This window comes from Melanotaenia boesemani, chromosome 18, assembly GCF_017639745.1.
Source record: "Melanotaenia boesemani isolate fMelBoe1 chromosome 18, fMelBoe1.pri, whole genome shotgun sequence".
NCBI lineage: Eukaryota > Metazoa > Chordata > Actinopteri > Atheriniformes > Melanotaeniidae > Melanotaenia > Melanotaenia boesemani.
Genome location: NC_055699.1, coordinates 17,413,173 through 17,432,665, shown reverse-complemented (window position 1 = coordinate 17,432,665; position 19,493 = coordinate 17,413,173). Strand labels below are relative to the sequence as shown.

Here is a 19,493-nt window from a genome sequence, read left to right as displayed (position 1 = left end):
TAGAACTGTCATGTAAGATTTCATGGGATTAGTAAAACTTGCAAGATGCAAAAATTGCTGAATGTTGCAATAGATGAAGAAATACTTTAATATATCATCTAAAGCTCAGGTGTATTAGTGAGGGCGGCATTAGTTGCCCTCATAAATACTCCTTTGGTTGTTCGACCATTTCAAGTAAAAATATCTGCTGTGAAAAAGGTTTTAAGCTTACCCTTTTTACGTTCAAACCAGGGCTATTAATGAACTTTTTTTTTAAATCACCAGCCAGTGTGACTGGTACATTCAAGTTACCAACCAATCAGGTAAAATAATATAAACTGCATATTATGTTATATTATATTATATTATATTATATTATATTATATTATATTATATTATATTATATTATATTATATTATATTATATTATATTATATTATAGTCAAGAATGTGGGTAGTTTCTTTTATAACTACCCACATTCTTGACCCCGTCCAGCCTCAATTTGCTTTTGGTTATACACATCATTTACTTTGTTGAAATTTCACACCTCATTCAGCTGAATTTAGTTTGGGCGGGCATGACACCACACATGCTGAAGTAAGCACGCAGTCAGTAGTTGTATGATTTGTCATGGCATAGTGTTCATGGGAAATGTAGTGATAGCAATGCCAGGACAAATAACCAAAATGATTTGCTTCATTCATTATTTGCCAAATTGGCCAGTAATTTTCATTTATGCCTGCCAAAATGAATTCTAACCCACATTTGACAAGTGTTCATTTTGAGCCCTGGTCCAAACTGTCTCTTGCAGTATTGTTCTTCAACAATTTTAATATCTCGATGACTAATCTTTTGTTTAGATTGTGCAGCCCAGTGCACATTTTATTTTCCCTGTTAGGGGTTTTCAATATTATCATTCACTTTTTGTTACCCAAGGAATTCTGCTAAAGGCTGCTTCTTTTTCTATACTGGCAAAAAGAGCAGATTTTATCTGAATTTTTCATTTCTTTTAATAGGACTGAGCCCAATGAAATGCGAGGCCATCATTGCTCTATAGCTCAATGGGAAGCTGTACACAAAACAAACTAGCCAGAATGTGCTGCAATTAAATGCATCCCCAGAGCTGCAAAAAGGCCCATTTGAACAGAGGTTTCTGTTTCATTGTACCCTGCAGGATGTAACACCTCTATTCAATGGCAGCACAACTGTGCCTGCTGACAATACGCCTGTGGAGAATGTAGGGGTGGTCGAGTAATGTGGCATCTGATGGCGAATGTGGTAGCGCTGGAATTTTCTCTGCAGTGGTCTTTGTGCAGTGAGCCAACTTTCAGAACACAACATCATCTGGACACTATTAAAATATTTTCTGCTTGCTCTGTAAACGATTGTTGTTTGTTGATGTTTTGTTGCAAGTGGTGTTGTTGTTGTTTTCTTGTTTTTCTCCCCAGTGATTTGAGGTTGATCTGTCTTAAAAAACAGAACTCCTGAAACTCAGATACATGTCATTTTTTTTATTAAGGTTCCTTAATATTATGACTATTTTGTGAACAACCAATGAGATAATGGGGATTATCTTTTAAGCTTATGCCTTAAGGCACATTTTATATCTGTCTGTAAAAGAAAAAAACAAAAAAAAAACAATGCCTTTTTGATCTTCTCTTTTAATCTACATCATATTGTATTCATCAGTGAAGTACTATTTATTTCAGGTGTATCAATTCAGACTTAAACTGTGTAAATATGTATATTTGACCAAAAACATACAATTTAGCACTCATTTAATGAGAACAGACATTAAATGTCAAAACAGTTATGACAAAGAACAGCTACATATCATTTTGGTGTTTCATTGCCAGAGCTTGGTATAATTAATGCTGGCATGGTTTACTGGCACAGCTAAATGGAAAGAAGACAGGATTAATGTTATTAGTCACACCTATGATTTTCATGCTGTGAGGGAAGGGCGACTATTGTGTCTATTTTAAAATGCAATTGTTGTTGGGTATATAAAAAATCAAATGGCACACTGACAAAAAGACACATATGACATGACAAAAGGAGCAGTGGTTCATGTAGGCTAATCTTTGCTGTGGCACTTTGGGTTTTATTACCAGAGGTGTTTATTCTACACAACAGCTGCATGAGACAGCAAAATAGGTAAGGTGAGTCTTATCTCTACACATGACTTGCACATTTGGCAGTATTATTGAAGAGAAATGTGGCAACTAGCCAGCACATGTGATATTGTCTTTGTTGGGGTTTCTGGTTACTCAGAAGCCAAACTCTGGTGACTCATCTTCGCTCGGGAGGGGAGATGCCAGACGCAGAAGTGGTGTTTGTCAGTGAGAGTGAAAATTACCATCTGCAGGCCTTCTCACTAGCATCTTTTATTTACCGACACCACCCTGTCTAGCCTGCTGTCTGCCGGCTAGCTTGTTCACTGATAGACTGACTGGATGTTTAATTTGCAGACACTTTAGATCCTCTCTGACTTACAGTCTGTGTAATGTGACTGATTTGCTTGATGTGAATGGCTCACATTCAAGCTCTGGCTAATTCGTTCTGATAAATATTTGCTCTTAAAAAACAGTTTAAATGGAAAAAGGATTAACAAGAAAAGCTAGATTATAGGGGTATACATGTATCAACAGACTGTGGGTGTGATTAAAAACTATCTGATAACTTTTGATCTCCACATCAGTTATTAAAATGAAAGAATTGAGACAAACAGCAGATTGTAAAAAGATTCAGTCAGTTCATTATTTAGTCTATTACTGAAGTCGGATTTCTGTATTGACAAAATCCTGTCCCTATTGGCTGTTTTCTCTAAAGCTTGCAAACCAATTCTCTCATTTTCATGACTCTCTGTCTCCCTTTGACTCTCCATATGTGTCAGCTCAGATCAGAAAGAGGTACATATGATGACTGAAAACACTTCCAGTTAATTAGAAATGGAAACATTTTCATTACCAGACTTTTGTGTGTTATTTTTCCTTTAACCAGTTATTCCAGATCAGACGGGTGCAGAATATTAATTTAAAAAACTAAACTAGAATACATGGACTGAGCTTGGCATGAATACTACAAAACAACAACAACAACAAAAGAAAACCCCAAAACAAAACAAACAAAAAAAATAAACTACAAAACGTGGCAAAAGGTGACAAAGTGAACAAAGCGTGACATTACTATTTAGTATATATATATATATATATATATATATATATATATATACACACACACACACACACACACACACACACACACACAGAGGACTAATGTCAAACAGGTGAGGTGAATGAAAAAGATCAAACCAGGTGAACTAATGAACAGGAGACAGAAAGCAAAACAGAATACACAAAGGAAGGAACTACAAAAATAAAACAAGAAACGGAACTAATCACAAGACCTTAACATGACAGAAGTACATACTTTTCTTTTGACTTCCCACCCTTTCTGCCTGCAGCCAACCATATCATTGTCCAAGTGTCAAATTATACATCCATTATCATTTCTAGTCTGCCTCAGACCTCATGATGAAGTGACAGATGTGGCCTTGCAAGACTGATATTATTTTGTCACAGTTGGGAAGTTGTGCACACACACTCACCCTCCCCCCACATCAACCATTCCCAATAACCACGAGAAAGAGACTCATCACTTTGAAATAAACAGACATTTATCATTTGCTTTTTTTTCTGAATAAAGTAATTAAAATTGTGATAAGTGGGGCATGACATTTTAACAAGTCTTCAAGGACTTCAGTTTGTAAAGTATTATACATAAACTGACACTCTTGACAAGTTTGGGTGTTTGTGTGTGTGGGTGTGTTTGTGTTGCAGACTAATTGACGTTTGCAAGTAGTTTATGTTTCGGTATCCATTCACATACCACAACCACTTTCTGTGACCACAGGGTTGTTGAGCACACTGACTAAGTTATCGCCTGAATGAATGACATATTTAAGAGGCTAGTTACAGCTCAGTCTCTCTTTCTGTCAAACTCAAGTTTGGTTAAGTGCTTTAAAAACTTTGTTGTCATTTTAAATAAAATGTATTAGATAGATTGTTGATAGTTTAGGCTTGGTTTACCTGAAACAGGCAGCACAGCCTGATTTAAATGCAGGAATAAATAGAAACAGCGTTATAAATGGATACAAACTGTTCAGACAATCAGGTAATTTTCAAGGTCAGCACAAACATTAAAATTCATATGACCTGGATTCATTCTGAACTGATACAAGTTTGTAAATCAGTAATACTTTACGGAGACAATCGCAGAGGCGGTGCAGTGCAGCTTCTCTTACAAAATCAAGTGGAGTTTATTAGATAGCAGTGCAGAGATGAGAGGTGGCAGCTTACTGCCTAACAAAGTTTAACACCTATGTTTCTTTGTGTGTGTGTGTGCTTTCATATTAGCAATGCCGGTGCCAGACCAGCCAGCAGAGCAGGAGAAGGGGGCTATGGTTCCCCCTGTGATGCCAGCCTCCAATGGAGACAGACCTGAGGCAGAGACAACGTCCTCCATTCTTGCCTCTGTCAAAGAACAGGTAGCAACTCTTTGGTGTTCTGTATGTGTTTGTTTTATGCCTAACTTTGATTAGAGACAACTTTCAGTTACTGGTTCTCTTCTCTTGCCTCACAGCCAGTGAAAAATGTACCATAAGGCACAGGAGGTTGTGCCTGTAACAGAGAGTAACAAGCAGTTTGCCGCTTTAAAGTGATAAAAGGAAACCAAAGATTTATTGGTGACAGGGGACTGTGAGTGTAATTAAAGTAAATGATGGCGATTATGGAGCAAGAGCTGGTTTCAGTGCAGACATAAATTGAAAAAAAAAACGTTTGAATCAGGGCAGTTATTTTAAAGGGAATACTGGAAGGTTTCTTTTGTTCTATTCTATTCTACAGTCATTTAGCAGAAGATGGGACATCATAATTTAGTGTTAGTCAGACTGCTGTGAGTCCAGTTGGACCAAGGTGCTTTCATGTAGTGCTAGAGGCAGTTCTAATTCTTTTTTTTTATTTTTTTTTTTGTAAGTCATTTTGTTTAAATACAAGATCACAAATTCATCAAACAATATCAACTTGGGCATAAGTGCATGATTTCATAACACAATAACATTGTGGGCATAAGTGCACACAGCTTATTCAGTACTTGGTTGGGCCAAAAAGCTGGACAAATCTTTCTAACTTAGTTAAGCTAAGTGTGGAAATGCTCCTTAAACAACTGAGTCTTTAGCTTGCTTTTAAAAGTGGATAAGGACTCTGCGGATCGGACGGAGTTTGGTAGATCGTTACAACAGCGGGGAACAACAGAGGAGAAGAGTCTAGCTACTGATTTTGCGCCACGTTGTGTTGGGAGCACTAGGCGTTTTTCACTGGCAGAGCGTAACTGTCCAGTAAGGAGTTGCAGTAGTCAATGCGTGAAATGACCAGAGCCTGGACCAGGAGCTGTGCCGTGTGTTCAGTCAGGTAGGGTCTGATCCTCCGGATGTTGTAGAGAGCAAATCGGCAAGACCGGGAAACCGAGGCAACATGGTCCTTAAAGGTCAGCTGGTTGTCTACCATGACACCAAGATTCCTGGTAGAAGACGTAGGCACAAGCGTGATGGAGTCAAGTTGCGTGCTTATCTGTGGCGGTAAGGAAGTTTTGTGCCAGAAGACGACAAGCTCAAATGTTGCCTGATCTCTGATTTGCAGAAAGAATAAGAGAGATGGGGAAAAGTGGGGAAGAAACAGAAAGACACATTTAAGTCATATGGAATGGATTTGATGTGAGAGATGGATGCAAAATATTATTAGTGTGGGAATTTCTCAGTTCTGAGATGGATTGCAGTGCAGATATGGATGAGTCTGCATGTACGATAGTAGTAACATGACAAAGAATTAGCATTGATAGACCAGCACAAGTTATAGTCCATCGTCAACTGGTGACTTTCATAGTTTTGGTTTTAGGGTAAAATTCCATTCCTAAATCGTTGTCCTTAGAGGAAGAAGCAGCATTATGTAGCTCCAAACTATGTTAACATTACAGCAGTATGGTGGAGGAAGCAAAACGTATAGCAAATCTAGACTTAGATTTTTACTAATCCCCCTGAAAGCATGTTCAAGATAAAATGCACAGTGCTTAAAACAACCACAAAGAAATGAAATACTGTGGTGATAATTAACATAAGGAAACATGTTAGTTTTAATCATGCTGACTTTATGTTTGTAACCTCTAGAAACATAATCAGCCTGAATGGTCAGCCCAGAAATGATGAATGCCTGTCTACTTTCTGTTCGGATAGAGGAAAGAAAACCACCTACTCTGTGACAAATTTTATATCATAGAATGAAAAACCGTTTAATCAAAGACCCATAAAGAAAATTCCCATTGCAAACTTATTTTACAAAATATTTACAATCGCACTCTGCACTCAAGTAAAAATCCAGGTGAGAGCCTTACAAGAAAAGGTAGCTGATGGATTTCTGTGGCAACTGACTTGCTTGTAAATAGCATAGAATAACTGTACTTGTATTTGACTGCTTCAAGCTTTTTTTTTATTGCTATAACTGTATTTTGTGCATGTCATTGACAATAAACACACTGTACTTTTTTTTTTTTACATGTTTATACTAGCTACAATTCCTCTACATCACTGAATCAGTGAGACGTGATACCATTGAAGGATAATGGCCAACAACAACCCAATAGCATGTCCCAGTGACATTACTATTTAGTATATATATATATATATATATATATATTTATTTTTTCCAAACATTTTCTTTATAATTAGCTTTTTTATTTTTGTTTTATTCATTTTTTATTTTTTGTAAGATCACTTGCAGCTTGTGCAAACAAATGTTGACCCCTGGCCTATGCACAGTAACATTAAAGGAAACAAAGTGGGGGAAAATTAGTATCCTGCAGGAAAAGGCTTAAATTGTATTGTGTAATTTAGTGTTAATTTAGTGTGTTGTGTTCATTTAGCCTTTTACATACTTAATTTAACAAAGAAGTGAGTCACACCATAAGAAACCTTAAAATAAACATAAAGGTTTAAATAATCAAGTTTTAAATAGAGACACATTATGCACTTTTTGCATAAAAATAATAATAATAATTATGTGAATTAATGTGAAATAAAAATAAACATGTGGCATACATGATGAGTGTTGTTTAAGGGCAATGATTTGAGGACAATGTGATGACCAACAAATGTTTTGGCTGAGTGTTTTTAATAAGAGCTGCTTTCTTGATGCTCACCGTATACTTGAAAAATGGAGACCATGTTGAAAATCTTCAAGCTGCAGCTGAGATGTGCATGGCACACAGCCATTGGGCATGTTCTGATGTGTTAACACGATTGGGCTTATGCAAAATCATTACATTTTGCACGTGCAAACAACAATAAACCTCACACGGAATGGAAAAGTGGGCTATTGGTGGAAAATTGGCCTTATATGTTCAACAGATCTGGCTGCCACTGGGCATATGTTGTATAAACTGGTGCAACTGATATAGTTGACCCATCAGTTAATTTAATACTTTTTTGAGTATTAAAACAAGCACACAGAAGTTTACAAATATAAAATCTTTGTTTCCACAGTGAAAAATCTTTCATGAGACCTTTGGAAAACAAGAAATTCAAGTTTGTATAAATTACATTTGGTTTGGGTTTAGCTTTGGAGTTACTCTGTTGTGTAATGAAAAGCTATTTCATTTGAATTTAGCTCATCAGCGAGTGTAATACATCATAGATTTATCATTTTGCTTATGTACTTTGACTCTAAAGTTCTCCTTAATTTAATATCACCAAATAGTCCATTTACCCTCACCAAGTCAAGGGCAAGTGCTCACATCGATTAAATAAATTTTTGTTCCTTTGTAAATGACATTCATTTCTGTTTTTTCTCCATCCACAGACCCCTCTCAGTGCTCACAGATAACTGAATCACTGAAGCATGTAGTGTTTATCCATTCACTAGACCAGATTTGAACGTATATCTCTTCCCTCCCACTGGGAGAGCAAATGTAGCAGAAGTTCCCCACATAAAAATACATCACAGAGAGGCATTCATTGTTGAAATCAGATTTCCTTCTGCTGTTTGACATCTCTTAAAAATTCCTCCTAATGAGAGAATAATGCTTAGAAAATATTAAATTAATGACATTTTTAGAGCGAAAGAAGTTTAAATTTTAATGATTTTTGTCATCTTTTTATCAGCAACATATGGAGAAATAAGTTTTATTTTTTAAATGCGGTTTTAATGAAATACTATTAAAATATTATTTTATAAAAGTATTCCTTATGTATTTCACTACTTATAAAATACATATGATGTTGTTGGTATTACTGTTGTTTATCTTAATTTCAAGCAAACTACAAATGGGGTTGCTCAGCTAAAGTAGAGATCTGCCAGGCTTAGTTCTCAATACAATGACAGTTTTGTGTAACAGCATTTTTTATCAGTGCCAATACAATTATAAACAATATCATGACCAGTTCAAAGACTCAGAAACAAGTTCTTCTGGACTTGCACTGTCCATGCTTACTATTGTTTCAAACGCTTAAATGATCCTAATCCCTGGTTCCTTCTTTGTTTCTTTGATGCTTCCTGCTTAATAACAAGGGAAGATAAGATAGGCAGGGTCACCAGCAATGCAGTGATAACTCAGATTTAATATCACAAGTTAGACATTAATGTATTTTCTTGCACTCCAGCGATACAGTAGAGTCATACTTGCTCTGTACTTGAAAATGTAACATTGGTTTCAATAGAAAATATATTTAGTGGATACAACTTAATTTAATTCTAGCTGTTACTGAATCTTAAAAAAATAAGTCAAATGAATGTTGGAGTGCAAAGGTTTAATTAATTTAAGTACTCAAGTTGAATCCATGTACATTACAAATGGTAATGGTGGTGATTTTTTTCGTACAGTACTGTTCACTTCAATTAACAACAACTTAGGGGTAATTTGTGAATGTAACTTTGCAATTTTTCTTCTGTTTTGGAAACTTAGCAGTTGTTGAAATTACCCAGTACTTTTTAAAGTATTTTATTTTACTTTGTTTTGTTTTTGTTTATTCAGTTTATCAATTATTAAAATAACATAAAATTTCTAATAATTTCAATAAAATGTTAAAAAGTTTAAATAAAGTTTAATATCATGTCCATTTTAAGTCATACAAACTAAAATTTCTCAGAGGTTTTTCTTGTTTAGTTTTCTTATTTTTTATTATTATTAACAATAACTTATTAAGGAATAATAAAATGTGAAAATATCTGCCTTCAAAGCTGCTTGTGTGAGAAAACCAGTGTTCAGGAAAGGACTCACCAAAACAGTTTTATTCATGATATTGACCTCATATGAGAAATATGCCACCTTTCACCATAGTTTAAGTGTATAAAAAAAGACAAAAAGTTTACTTGTTATAATGATCCGACCCAGTTTCCCCTTTAAAGCAAAACAGTTTTGAGTTCATAAATTACTTTACATAAGGTTAACGATAAATCATCATGATTTTGTGAAGTATTTCTTCTAATTTATGTGGAACTGATCACATCAGAACCTCATGTACTTTCAGCATAATCTGATTTATCAAGTTAATTTAAGTTCTACAAAGTCAATTAATTCTAGTTAATTGTACTCAGTCATTCAAGTTAATAAAAAATTTATTTGTTTAGGCAATCAGATCCAACAGGTCAGATTTTACAGTGTATTGTAATAAAGTCTGTAGGATGATTGATGGAAAAGTGGTTGACCATGTTAGTATTATTTCATCATTATTGTTCAAAAATCTACGGAAGTTGAGAGCGACCGGGCTCGTATGTTTTTCTTTGTTTTGTTTTTTTTAACACTGTTTTCTTGTGATAATGGGATAATTTATCTTGTTATCTCCAGAAAACAAACTTTGTTGTCTTGAGATAACGGATTATTCAAATGCAGAGTTGCGAAGGTGCTGGTTCACCACAGAACCAACACAGAGAGACAAACATTCAATGAATTATCTCTCTCCCAACACCTCAACTGGTGAATCCAAGGGGCATACCGGTACAGAGTTGTTCTGTACTGCGATGCCTACAGTACAGCACAGCAGCGGACGCAAACTGATTTCAGGACGTATCCGACTGTTAAGTTTTACCAATCACTCATTCATATAATTACACATACACAACATGATTGTAGCCCCTTCCATCAGCTGGAATGGGGTCTGTTTTGATTATAACAAGATAAATGATCCAGTTATCACAAAAAAGGGTCCTCGTTATCTTGAGATAAGGAGAAAATAAACTTATCTTGGGATAGTAATTAAAAAAAGAATAGCCTGAGTTATAGCTACTTTGGAAAAAAACAAAAACAAAACCAACCAATAAAAAACAACAAAATAAAACAAACCAAAAACAACAACAACAAAAATCTGCCATGTGCTTTTTTAAATGTAGAACTGATACATGATATAAATGATAGAAGGCTATTTCCAAATATAATTTACTCATGGTCTCTGACAGATTCTGCCCAGGTGTGTATGCCTGTTTGTGTGTGTGTTCTCTGGATACATATTGCTCCAGTAACCCAGCAATCCTGCTCCCAGTGCGGCACATCATCATGCCTCACACACACCTCTTTCAATGTGGTGTCCCTTTGAGGATGCGCACGTGTGAGCAATACATGCATGGCTTAGAATTCATTTTCTAGACACCATCTGTCTGCTTGTGTGTGTATGTGTGTGCATGTATTTGTATTTTTTGGCAGTCAAGAAAAAATTAAATATACTGTGTTCGTGTTGGCAAATAATTTTTTAAAACCTCTATTGGCCATGGAGGTGTTTTAAATAGACTATCAATGAATGCACTGTTAGATAAGGGTAAGAATAATATCATGAATCAAGATGTGCTAAATGATCAGTTCTTCCTGCCGCTTTTGTGTTGCACATCCCTGAAGTGTAGCTGAGGTAGTAAACATATGTTACTGCTTCAGAATTATACGTGTAGCCTGCCATATATACTCCTCTACCTGTTGACACCACAAGGAAACAAGACAAGGATCAGGATGATGATGATGAAAAAGAGGTATGATAATGATTTTGTTTTTTCCCTTTTAGTTTTATATATTGCTGTTTCATTGATCAGACAACCAGACATCACTGGGAGGAAAGCTCATATCAATTAAAATCAGATTATATTTGTAAAATACCATTTTTGCAGAAGGCAAAATTCAAGATCCAAGTTGCACAAGACAAACAACCCACCTTCCCATACGACACTCCAACCAAAAAATATACAACGCACTACCTAGACGCCTGTAAAGTTTAACATTTGGCTAAAAATAACGTCTCGATGAGATTGACTTATTTATAATATGGGTGGAAGGTTCGGTTTCTTCATCCAACTTCCCTAGCGGCATGTTGGCACTAGCCAACTTCTGCCAACAGATGACACACTTGGGCTGAGAGCTGTTGACTTGTACTGTCCAACTAAACCATAAAACGGGTACTTTTCATAAACTGTACTGCTCTTTTTTCCTCTTTTTTAAAAGGCCTTAGGTCCTGGGGTTGTTTGTGTTGTGTTCTTTTGGTATAAAGTGATTCATTTTCCTCCCTCAAAGATGTGCTTCAGTCACTTTACTTCACACTCAAAATTACAGCGAATTTAAAGCAGTTTGGTGCTATTTGATAGTAGGTTCTGATTGTATTTCTATTAGGTAATGAATTTACCTTTATCTTCAGAGATAACTGTGTGCAAAGTGCTGATGTATTTACAACCCCCCCCCCAAAAACAAAAACAACACAAAATGTACAAGATATGTATAAAACGTCCTTTTATAGTTGCACTTTACAAGGAGCCCCTTTGTTCTGGTCACAGAGAATGAATAACATGAAGTAGATGGACACACAGAAATTCACAGTATTTCTTCAGATATTTTATATTTGGAATTTAATCATTATGGAACTAAATGTGTTAATAAGGCTGGAAAATGCATTATCCATACTCATATATGTGCCTTGGGATTGTTTCTGAATTGTTATTCTTCTCACTTAAAGAATGAATTGGAGTTCCACATTATTCCTTTTTAAATGGCCCTTTTCAGTTTAATAAAAAGGTATGACTCTACATGAGTCACGAAATCTCCTTCATACAAAATCTACACATCTGCTGATGAGCAAGTCATCATTTCTCATATTTTTTTATTTAACCACTCCCTTACTGCTACAAGTGGAGCCTTCTGAGTTTCTCCAGAAGTTTTGCACTCCGTTGCATCATGTCTCAACTTGCCTCAGGAGAGTTCCACAGAGACCAATTTAACCAGTGCTGTTTTGCTCTACAATATATCACTGTTTTGCATATTTTAATTCAGCTGGAGTTAAGGTCCTGTTCATGCTTCTGGAATAAGCTCTGCCAATTTAACCTTGTTTCTTGCTAAATTGTTATCAACATGTTTTTTTTTTTAATGTTTGGCTTTATCCCTCACTGATAGTTGCTTGCATTTAATCATTACTAAAATAATTAGTTTTGATGGCATTTGTTGTTCTTAAACTCCCAGTAGCCAGTTGATCTTCCAAAAGAAAAAGACTCTGGATTTATCGCAGTCACATTTCACATTTTCTATTTCCACATTTTAAACTCTGGCCAATTTATTGTTTTCAAATTACATCCTATTATTAATAGATAATGCTGTATTTGTGTTGCGGTTTGGTTGTAGTTGTGTGAGTTTTTATTAATTTAAGGCAACAAATAACGTCTTCATTGTTGTCTTAAAATGATGGATACAAGCTGCAATAATACCTGTACATCCTTAAAATGTGTCAGCAAGAATCAGATATGCATGTTGTGTTAAATAATAAACTTGTGTAGGAAAATATGTGTTGTAACCAAATTAGTCATATTGTGAATGACTCATGACCCCCCAAAATTGTCTAAGATTCATTAAGCTGGTCAATCAGGGAGAAAAAAACAGACTCTATACACTCTAAGAATCTTTCTTTTCTCTCTGTCACATCATTTATAACACACAAAAATATTATCTCATATGTAGGTCTTAGCGTGCACAAATGGTTTTCAGTAATTATATCATCAGCTTTTTATGCATTGTTCCTGTACACACTGACCTGGTTCTTTATAATGCTGAGTATTAAAGAAAAGTCTTGGATTAAGTTGCTTTTTTAGATTTATTTGAGAAAATAAGAATATTTGTGCAGAAATCACACTCCTAGCAGTGCATGTTATGTTTCTGTCATAGGGGGCGGGGCTACTTATGGGAAGGTAGGATGCTTATACATTAGTATCATAAGAACGTGTGTGACAAAGTTCATTGTAATTCTGAAGGGACAATTAGATTAACCAGACATTTAGTTTAGAACAAGTGGACTCTTTTAAGTTTTCTTTGCATGAAACTGAATCAGTATGATTTAGTCTTTATTTGAAAGAACTAAACAATTTGCATAAATCTCATTTAAGAGAGTTAGTTCAAGCAACTAGAGGGTATAAAGAAAACTAGTTAAGTGAACTAATGGGTTTGAGTAAAGTCTAATGGTTACCCATGTTGATACAACTTGACATGTTTAGTTTTAGCATTCGTAAAAACTAAAGTGGTCTGCAACGGGTCTCATGCAAATTTCTAGTAAACTCAACTAATCTATTAGTGCAGGGTAGCTATTCATATATATAGGTCTACATTAGATTTAATATCTGTCACAGAAAACTCTAGTTTAGTTTTGTAGTAGATGTGGTCATCATTATCACCAGTATTATGTCATATAGTTTTTCTTAATAATAATAATAATAATCAAAAAACAACAACAAAAACACCATTAACTACTATTCTATTGGCATTCAAATGGCAGTGAGGATGAATCTGAGGTCAAAGTATCTGTAAACCACTCATGATATCAAAGGTTACATCTGATAGAAGCAGTTTGTCTATTTAAAAGAAGCAGGGCTGCTTTTATAGCAGATGGGTAATGGATTCTGTCCTTAGACTGTGATCTATTCTTTTGAGTGCATGTCACTGGTCTTTACTGCGTAACTGCAAACTTTATGCCTGCTAATAAGCTCTCACTAAGTTTGACTTATCTCCTGCTCATTAAATGCGCATTTTCTTTACACGCTGACAGTTACAGACATGTATGAAAGTTGCTTTCAATAACTTGTCTGTGCCATGTCCTGCTGTCTCTAAAGGACATCTGTGTACGTGTGCAATCTGTGTATGGCTGTAATTTGCAACTGGTATAGGTTAACATGCAGAGTAAAAGGAAAGAAATAAATGAGCCCCTGCACAAATAAAGCAAGTGATGAATAAAACTGTTACATGTCACAAACAGAAAAGGAAAAATCTTGTCCATTGAAAATATTTGGAATGTAGAATTCATGTGTAAAACCTGACGTATGTAAAGAACATGCAAACCTCCAATGAAAGCAGCTGACACTTATGGTATCTGACCTGTTTAATCAAAGACTCTGTCCACTTCGGGCTTACAACCAGTCTACCAGCTTTGCTGCCAGCGGTTTTAGTCCAAAATCTGGGTTTGGTTCCTCTGCTGCTTAATGCATGTCCTCATTGTCCTTCAGCATTTGTCCCGTTCACTGTGCCAGTATGGGAATGGGCCATTTAGCTGGCAGGCATACATTCAGTGGGTGTATACTGAGCGTGTGACTGATTAATTGCGCATAATTTTACACGTACAATACAAGCCCATTTCTACATATACCGTGGCTGTGCATATTTCCTTTCCTTCCTCTATATGTATGTAAAATAGTATAATCCTTGCAGATAAATGCAGTGTGATCTAAGTGGGTTGTTTGTTAGGTGGATAAGAAATTGTCCCACTTCTGCCCGTAAATATACTCAGAAGGGAAGAGTGAGAGACACACATGCTTTGTACACACACACGTGCACACACAGTAACAGAAATCCTGTTAGACTCCGAAGCCAAACCTGTCTGAGCTGCAGAGAGGCAGTTTTCCAGCAGTTGCCTACTCAGTCATTCATTCCGTACTGTGTGATACCTTGTCTTTTCTGCGTCTTTCTGAAGTTTTCAATAGACACAATTCACTCACAAATACCAGGTGTAGTTTTAAAGTGAGAGACTCATTCTTGATGATGACTTCTGGCTTTTATACGAAGCTAAAAGCTGCCAAGGTGACTTGTAATGATTTTTTATGCAAGCTTGAGTAGGAGGTGAATCACAGTAGCAGTATTCTCTTGCCATTTACTAAGTGAAAGAGCATTTGTGGGAGACTGGGGCAGAACAAGGGTGGTATTCAGTTGCTTCACTCTGGCTCTGAAATAGTGCAGCTGGGGAAGAATTATTAGTCGACCCAAAGGCTGTTTTGCTCTTTGCCGCTGTTAATGTGTGTGTTGCATGTGTGTGTGTGTGTGGCTTGTTCTCTGTCTCTTCCGGTGGTGCAATGTTCCATTTAGATAACGTCACCTTGCCAGCAATTAGATGCTTCTACTACCATCGTCAAAACTGGCTGCCAGATTGTGTGCTACAACATCTGCTGTATTTTGGGCCAAAGACGGACAGAGCAACAAGCAAAGAGAAATAGCAAGAAAGATTAGATAAAACATAAAGAGTACACTTAGTTTTGGTTGCAGTATGAGGGAGGGAAAAAGTGGATGAGAAGAAGTAACATACAGGCTATGAAAAGAGAGAAGATATACAGTGGACACTGGTGGATAATGCAGAGGTTTGGAGAAAATGATCACTTGGCTTTAACACAACAGACGTGTATAAACCTTCCAAATATGTTCTTCTAACTCCTTTGAAGTATTATAATGAACATCCTCGGGACTGAAATTGCTCTGGAGTGCCTGGGGCTGTTAAACCACAGCTTACAAGTTTGGTTTAAAGGATGTCACCACAGTGTTTTGCTCTACAGTACCACATTATGCACCAACAACTACGTGAAAAAAGAGAGAATTTTACCAAGATAGAAAAAAATAAATAAAAAAAAAGCACACAAATGCATTCAAGAGACTTTGCTGCTGGGGGAATGAGGCAAAAGGAGTCACCAAAAATAAAAATCTGATTGACTTTGCTGGAGAAAGCACCAAGAAAAATCAGAGGACGGATGCAGACTTTATATGCACATGACTGATAACCAGACATTTACGTCAATGCTCTGTATTAACAGGTGATTGAGATGTAAGTTATATTATCCCTTTGTCACAGTTGAAACCTTGTCTTATCATTCCTTCTTCTGACTTGCATGAAAAAAATATATTCACAGTCTTAAAAATTTCTTTCTGAAGCCTATCTACTAACTTGCAATACATGCCACTGTGATACAATGTGAAATGTATTGGACATGTTTTGATTTCACACAAAAGCCACGTTTGAATTCTCACAACTGTTAATCAGAAGAAACAAACAGTGCAATAGAAAAATGTGAGCATTTTAAGTGTTTTGTTTTGTGTGTTTACCACCAATATCACTTAAATAAAACATTTGCTGTCTTATTTTTAAGCCCTATATTTCCCTACATTGTTGCTTGACAGTTTTGCTGGCTTCATGTGACCATGCATGCACAGGGCTCAGATGGAGATTTGTTTTTACAACCGTGATGTTAAATCTCACAACTGTAGAGAAAGCCTAAAGCAATAATGCCCAGACTTCAGTGCTACTTTAAAGGGCTGAATTACAATATTTCAAAGCTCATGGAAAGTTCAGTCCTATTGGTATCTAAGCCATGATGGGCACCACAGAAGGAAAAGAAGACTCTTATGTGAACATAGAGGTGTTTGTTTAATTTCCTCCAGTCGGAGATAATATTGATTTGATATTTTAAGACAGCAGTAAGAACTGGCATAAGAGAGAGTTACAAAAAAAACAAAACTTTCAGTGGCAATTATAACTAACACCCTGCAACAAAACCAACAACAAATCCAAAGTATATTTGCCATTTACTGTTTGAAAGTCAATTAGTGAAAGTGAAATCACAGTACATTGTATTTGAAGATTTTCTGTGGCATTGCTAAATAATTCAAAACAAACAGTTAAAACAAAGAAAAGCCACAATCTAAACAAAAGTCCACATGCAAAAAAAATTAATAGAGTTTCTTAAGGGAAACTAACGAAGGAATGATAATGCTTTGCCTAAATGAAGACAAGCTTATAATCCATTCTGGAAACATAGTAGTGCCGCTTGACTTAAAGCTAGAACGCTTTTTGCCTTTGTGTTCGCTGCCTACATGTGCTGCTTCTATCAGCAATAAAAATAAAGGAAACTCTCAATGGAAACTCCTCCTTCAATTAATATGAGTAGGCAGCTTAGTGTGGATTTTATTTAAACATGTACGATCATATGGTCTTGTAAGGTGCAACCAGTTTACCATTAAACAAATTTTTTCTGGTGGGTCTAACTTTACTTTAGTTGCTGTGAGAGCGTTAAGATCCATCTCCTTTCTATGCGCTAGTCTCCCTGCTCTTCAGGTGAGCGATTGCTAACCAAAATGGGAGTGCCTCTGCACTCTGCACGGTTTGTACTTCAGTGATTAACAGAATGCTGTGAAAGGTCTATAGTTCTTCTGTGTGGCTTCACACTTTAAACGGCATTGTGTGCATTCATCTCCCCAATGCCACATGAAAAGCAATGCTAGATGAGGAAATGTTCCCACATTTGTGGGAGTAATAATTGCAGTTAATCAATTACAGGAATACAAGGGCTTCTTTGAAACTAAGTCATGTTTCCTTCCTATGCAACCACAAAACCAAATTTAAAAGCAGTCGAGAAATCACCCAACAGTTCTACAACGATAGATGTAATAAAAATGAACTTGTTTAAATTTTGAATGTTCCTGTATTTTTTTTTATGTTATCGAAGAAAAGGGTAATATTACGGCTTTGTACAGAACTGAAAGTAGTATTGAGGAAAGTATGACCATGAAGATCAGAAAAGCTGGGACACAGAATCAAAGAAATTTTATATTTCGGGCATTGTGCTTGGTAGATAATGTTCAGAATCTTCTAGGTTGGGAGAAACATTTTTCAGTAGCAGTTTCACCTCTAAACTAGGTCAAAGCTCTATAATTTACCAAGTTTTTTACCTTTTATTTTTTTGACCACATTGCTTTCAACCACCCAAACTAGATATTAATGTGTTCATTTGTTATGTGCCCACTGTGCCCTCCCAGAGTTTTACGTGGCCATTTCTGAGCAATGTGGAATCCTGTAGAACCAGGAAGAACTATGACATTGTTAGACAGAAAGTCTAATGAGGCGTGAAATCAATATGTATGATCTTGCCTCACCCAGGGCATGCTGGGTAATGGAGTGTCAGGAGCGCTTTGAAGCTGTTTTAATCACAGGGACCTTGGAATATCCACTCGTAAACAGGCTTTTTTTCCTGCCAAAATACAACAACCCCCTGAGGTGTGTGTGTGTGTGCGTGTGTGTTGTATCTGTGATTACTTTTAACATAATTGAATTAAACTGTGCGTCCAAATGCCCACACCTGCATGAAACAAAAACAGAGCTGTGCATTGTGCTGCCGACTGGGATGGTGAAATGCTGATTATAAAGCATGCGTCCATGGCTCAGCTGTATGGATCACAATAACCCAGTCCTCACGCCTCCTTTACCTCCTCCCCTGTGTCTATTCCCTCTATCTTACAGTTTCTGTTTCATTAGCCTTTAACACTGCAACAAAACCCACTGCTGATCCTACATGTGAAGTAAAAGTGCTTTCTGCTAATCAGTTTGTGTGCTTCCTGCACCTTTACCACAAAGTCCCACAACCAGCTGCATGCAAATGTTACCTAAGCCTCAAATCTCGCTCAGGTTCAGATTTGCATCCTTCTTGATGAACTTGTAATGGGTGTCTTGAATGCTAATAAGGCAGTGACCAAAGTAAAAATGTGGATCCTGAATGCTAATGGTGGGCTGAATTGGATTAAAAGTACTACTGGAGCTTTAATGCTAATGTCAACATTTTGCAAGTAGCATTTGTCTAATTTGTTGGGCTATAATGGTCTGTTGGTTAGTTGCTTGAATGCAGAAATGACCTAGACTTCTTTTGGATGATTCCATAAGCTAGCACAAAGTGAGACTGACAACATTACCAATCATCCTATCATGCTACCTGTATATGGTTTTAGACATCTCAAGGGCTTTCCTATTTTAAAGCAGTACAGTTGTGCACCAGTAATTCCAAGTGAGCTAGCACCACTCTGGGACTATGAGACTTGAGATTGCACAGTGATTTGTTAGAAAAGGATTGATTAATTCAATGTGTCTGTCAGGACCGTCTGATTACAGAGGAAGCTTAGCTCTAGGGTCAGACAACAAAGAAGATAATGTGGTATAGAAGTGGAAAAACATTGCTCTTAAGACTTTCAGTTACTTCATTGTTCTCTCTATTACACCAAACCACAACATACAGAGCACATGCTGCTGAAAGGATTTCCGAAGAGTGACTATTCCCACATAGTCTCCACGCTGCTTTCATTTTGATAGCACCATTGTTTTCATGAACCTGCTCCCCCTCCATCGACACTCTCTCTCCCACGCGTTTAAAACTGCA

General features: G+C 36.4%; 1 long non-coding RNA gene across 1 annotated transcript in view; it reads left to right on the top strand.

Moving 5' to 3' along the window:
• Positions 1–19,239, top strand: part of LOC121629037 — a 59,946-nt gene extending 40,707 nt beyond the window's left edge. Inside the window, exons 2-5 of the long non-coding RNA XR_006008321.1 lie at positions 4,398–4,528; positions 4,652–4,657; positions 13,882–13,887; positions 19,213–19,239. This is a non-coding gene — a long non-coding RNA (uncharacterized LOC121629037). The remainder of the gene's footprint in view (positions 1–4,397; positions 4,529–4,651; positions 4,658–13,881; positions 13,888–19,212) is intronic.
• Positions 19,240–19,493: the final 254 nt, after the last annotated feature.